This window comes from Mandrillus leucophaeus, unplaced genomic scaffold, assembly GCF_000951045.1.
Source record: "Mandrillus leucophaeus isolate KB7577 unplaced genomic scaffold, Mleu.le_1.0 Scaffold1, whole genome shotgun sequence".
Taxonomy (NCBI): Eukaryota; Metazoa; Chordata; class Mammalia; order Primates; family Cercopithecidae; genus Mandrillus; species Mandrillus leucophaeus.
The window spans coordinates 373,844-379,453 of NW_012098097.1; positions in this window are offsets into that span (position 1 = coordinate 373,844).

Here is a 5,610-nt window from a genome sequence, read left to right on the forward strand (position 1 = left end):
CTACTTGGGAGGCTGAGGCAGGGGAATAGCATGAACCCGGGAGGTGGAGGTTGCAGTGAGCTGAGATGGCACCACAGCACTCCAACTTGGGCCACAGAGCGAAAACCACCTCAAAAAAAAAAAAAAAAAAAAGCTTAAAATTAGTCCACAACATGAACAAATCAGGAGCTTATCATAAAAGACTGGATTTTGGCTTCTTCTGAAAAATCAGATATGGTAATATATGGCTCACATTCCCGCCTGGCAGCATGAGGGCAAGCGGAGTGGCAGCTGCCCCCGTGGCTCCGGCACATGTCCCCACTCCACCCCTGTCCTCTCCACTCCCCACGAATCACCATCCCCAACCTCATTCATTGGTGGTGTCTGCCTGGCCTCTGAAGGTGTTTGAGTCCACAGCCCTTGCATGAGATTCTTGCAGTTCATTCATTCACTCAGCAAACGCTTACTGGGCTTCTAACCAGGCCAAGTTCTGTGAGAGGCTCCCGCATCAATAAATTATACATTAGTGATTCTAGAATCATACATTAGGCCCTCAATTAAGGTAAATCCTGCTGATGTGAGAGCATGGAAGAGGGGTCTGCAGCTCAGCCTGGAGGGAGTCAGGGGAAGCAGCCCAGAGACACACCCTTGGGAAGTTGGTTGCCATCTAAATTCTTTTTTTTTTTTCTTGAGACAGAGACTTGCTCTGTTGCCTAGGCTGGGGTGCAATGGAGCAATCTTGGCTCACTGCAAACTCCGTCTCCCGGGTTCAAGGGATTCTCCTGCCTCAGCCTCCTGAGTAGTTGGGACTACAGATGCGTGCCACCACACCTGGCTAGTTATTTGGTAGAGACAGGGTTTTGCCATATTGGCCAGGCTGGTCTCAAATTCCTAACCTCAGGTGATCCACCTGCCTCAGTTTCCCAAAGTGCTGGGATGACAGGCATGAGCCATCATGCCTGGCCTGCCGTCTAAATTCCAGTGAGGTATAAGGAGGGCCCTGACCTCAGGCTGAGCCATCTGTCTCTCCAGACTTGTCCTGGAGTTTGCTCTCCAGTGCCTCATCTCTGTGCTGATTTTGACGGCCTCTTCACAGAGCAGGACTTTCTGTGTTTATCCAGGGAGTACGGAAAACACAGTGCGGACGCTCCGCTGTGGTGTGAGGCAGCAGCGGGGCTAGAAAGATCTCCACGGGCAGGCTGGAGGCCCCGTTCTTGGAGTCTGTGTGTGTGTTAGCAGGCAGCATGAGAAAGGCCAAAGCTTTGGAGTCAGGTGCACTTGATTTAAAAATCCTGGTTTTACCACTTACCAGCTATGTGACTGGGTGGTGATTACACTAGTCAGGTACACTTGGTTTAAGTCCTGGTTTTACCACTTACCAGCTATGTGACTGGGTGGTGATTATACTCTCTCAGTGTTTCCTTGACTGTAAAGTGGGGATATAGTGTTTATTCCTAAGGTGACTGGTTTGTTTTTGTTTTTATTTTTTGAGACAGAATCTTACTCTGTTGCCCAGGCTGGAGTGCAGTGGCGCAATGTTGGCTCACTGCAGCCTTGACCTCCCAGGCTCAAGCAATCCTCCCACCTCAGCTTCCCGAGTAGCTGGGACTACAGGCACACACCATGTTTTTGTTTGTTTGTTTGTTTGTTTGTGTTTGAGGCGGAGTCTCGCTCTGTCGCCCAGGTTGGAGTGCAGTGGTGTGATCTCGGCTCACTGCAAGCTCCTGGCCTTGGCACTGGAACAATACCATTGAACCTCCTTAGTCTTCAGCTTCGCTGACTGTACATCTTAGGATTTGTCAACCTCCATAATCATGTGAGACAATTCTTTGTGATAAATGTATATATTATAAATATATATGATTTATTATATACATATTTATCTATATCGATCTATATATAATTTCTTATCCATATGTCTTTTTTTTTTTTGAGGCAGGGTCTTGCTCTGTCACCCAGGCTTGAGTACAATGGTGTGATCATGGCTCACTGCAGCCTCAACCTCCTGGGCTCAAGAAATGCTCCCACCTCACTCAGTCTCCTGAGTAGCTGGGACCACAGGTGTGTACCAGAACACCTAGGCAATTTTTTTTTTTTTTTTTTTTTTTGAGATAGGGTATCACTTTGTCACCCAGGTTGGAGTGCAGTGGCATGATCTTGGCTCACTGCAACCTCCACCTCCCCGGTTCAAGAAATTCTCCACCCTTAGCCTCCTGAGTAGCTGGGACCACAGGCATGTGCCACCATGCCTGGCTGATTTTTGTGTTTTTTTGTAGAGGTGGAGTTTTACCATGTTGCCCTGGCTGGTCTTGATCTCCTGAGCTCAAAGTGATCTGCTGCCTCGGCCACCCAAAGTGCTCGTATTGTAGGCATGAGCCACCGTGCCTGGATCATACCTGGCTAATTAATTTTTTTTTTTTTTTTTGTAGAGACAGGGTCTCACTATGTTGCTCAGGTGGCCTCAAACTCCTGGGCTCAAGTGATTCTCCTGCCTCGGCCTCCCAAAGTATTGGGTTTATAGGCATGAGCCACCATGCCTGGCCATGATTTATTATAGATAGATATATCCTACAGGTTCTATTTCTTTGGAGATCCCTGAGAGGTATATGTGTGTGTGTGTGTGTGTGTGTGTGTGTGTAGCTTCTTATATATATCATTTATATATATGATTTATTATGTATATATCTCTCTTCTATTGGTCCTATTTCATTAGAGAATCCTGATTTATACATGACTATTACAAATAAATCTGCTGTAATAATTTGTGCACAATATTTTATATGAACATAAATTTTCATTTCTCTGGAATAAATACCCAGGAGGGTGATTGCTGGGTCTTGAGGGAAGTGTATGTTTAACTTTATAAGAAACTGCCAAACTGTTTTCTAGAATGGCAGTACCATTTTGCATCCACTCCTCATTTTAATTATTTTGTTCTATGAGTTAAATGTGTTAACTTCAGCATGGGCTGACATTTGAAGGCTGGTCATGCAGGAATCTTTGCCTACTTGAATTATAATCACCACCGTGACACACATCCTTGTTTTAACTTTCACATATATAAGCCAAGCCCAGAGGTCTGAAGGTTTAGAGATTTGAAATAACAAACCTGGCTGCCTCAGATTTTCTTGGCTGGCACCAGGCCTTGCCAGGCCTTTGAATCAGCTGGGTGCAGGCAAGGGTCACCAGGAAACTCAGGCTGCCTGGACCGACAGGGAGTGTGGGACGAAGCTTACTCCAGGTCTAGCTCGTGGTCAGCCTGGCTGGGGCCTGAGGCTTCCAGGCCCGCTCAGTGTGCACGGTCAGGAAACGGCCTGGGCTCTTGAAATCACCCCAGCCCTGAAAAATGAATTCATAAACAGAGACACTCCAAGCTCCTTTCTTTGAGAAATAGCATCTTTTAGCCTGGAATAAAATCAATTTGCAGAGCTGCTATGACTCCGTGTTCCTCGGGCTCTGCGCACCTCTGTGTCAGTGACAAGTGGCTTTGGGACTTCTTTTCCTGGAGAAGACGGCTATGGAGTTTTCTTTTCTTTTAATTTTTAATTAACTTTTTGTTGTTGTTGTTGTTTTAGAGATGGGAGAGTTTCACTATGTTGCCAAGGCTGGTCTTGAACTCCTGGCCTCCAGTGATCCTCCTGCCTCAGCCTCTCGAAAAGCTGAGATCACAGGAGTGATACATGGTGCCCAGCTCTAGAGTTGTTTACTGATGCTTAATATTATGACTTTCTCCTTTCCACCCTCCCTGTACCCTTCACCCCAAGTTAACATGTACAAATATATGTATATATATTATACATATCTTTATTTATTTTTTTATAGAGATAGGGTCTTGCTATGTTACCCAGGCCTCTCAAACTCCCAGCCTCAAGTGATCCTCCTACCTTGGCCTCCCAAAATGCTGGGATAAAACAGGTGCGAGCCACCACATCCAGCTCACAGTTTTTATCTTGTCTATGGTTATTATTACCTAACACTATGAGTTTATTTGAACATACAGCATTTGGGTACTGTTTTGATAAATAGATTCAATTAGACATCACAATGGTATGGACCTTTCTAGTTTTCCATTATCTCACCTGAGGCAGGTGAACTGTTAACTCCATTTTATCCAGAATTTTCCAGGGCTAGAACCCATAGATTCAGAGCTTTTTTGTTTGTTTTTTGAGACAGGGTCTCACTCCCGTCGCCCAGACTGGAGTACAGTGATACCATCTTGGATCACTTCAGCCTTAACTTTCGGGAGTTCAGTGATCCTCCCCACCTCAGCCTCTGGGATAGCTGGGACTGCAGGCGTGTGTCGCCATGCCCGGCTAATTTTTTTTTTTTTTTTCCAGTAGAGACAGGGTTTCGACCATGTTGCTCAGGCTGGTCTTAAATTCCTGGACTCAATCATCAAGCTGGCCGGGCGCGGTGGCTCACGCCTGTAATCCCAGCACTTTGGGAGGCCGAGGTGGGTGGATCACGAGGTCAAGAGATCGAGACCATCCTGGCCAACATGGTGAAACCCCATCTCTACTAAAAGTACAAAAATTAGCTGGGCATGGTGGTGCACATATGTAGTCCCAGCTACTCAGGTGGCCAAGGCAGGAGAATCGCTTGAACCTGGGAGGCAGAGGTTGCAGTGAGCCGAGATCGTGCCACTACACTCCAGCCTGGCAACAGAGCAAGACTCTGTCTAAGAAAAAAAAAAAGCCTCAAGCTATCCACCCATCTTGGCCTCCCAAAGAGTTGGGATTACAGGCGTGAACCACGACGCCTAACCTAGATTCATAACTATTAAGGCACTCTCCAAAGCTCCCATGGCTATAAGTGGCTGATTGGGAGCTGGAAGCCAGGGGACTGAGTCTGGTTCTGTGACTTACTGTCATTCTAGCGTGGAGCTGTCCAATGTGGAAGCCACTAGCTGCATCTGGCAGGGGACACGTGATGTGGCTGGTCCGTACTGAGATGTGTGGGAAGTGCAAAATCCACATGGTATTTTGAAGATTTGGCATGCAAAGGATAATGAATGTAGGGTATCTCATTAATATATTTTTATACAGATGTTCCTCAACTTATGATGAGGTTATGTTCCGATAAATCCATTATTAAAGTAAAAAATTCTTTAATGGAACTATGGTTAAATTGGGGACCATCTGTATTGTTTACATGCTGAAATGATATTTTGGATTTGTTGGGTTAAATATTTTATAAAAATGAATAATCCCATCTGTCTTTTTTTTTTTTTTAATTTGGAGTTTCGCTCTTGTTGCCCAGGCTGGAGTGTAATGGCTTGATCTCAGCTCACTGCAACCTCTACCTCCTAGGTTCAAGCGATTCTCCTGCCTCAACCTCCTGAGTAGCTGGGATTACAGGCACTGCCACCATGCCCGGATAATTTTTGTGTTTTTAGTAGAGATGGGGTTCCGCCATGTTGGCCAGGCTGGTCTTGAACTCTTGACCTTAGGTGATCCACCCACCTCGGCCTCCCAAAGTGCTGGGATTACAGGTGTGAGCCACCTCACCCAGCCCTCCATCTGCCTGCCTGCCTGCCTGCCTGCCTGCCTGCTTGCCTGCCTTCCTTCCTTCCTTCCTTCCTTCTTTCCTTCCTTCCCTCTGTTTCTCTCTCTCTTTCTCTCTTTCCCTCTC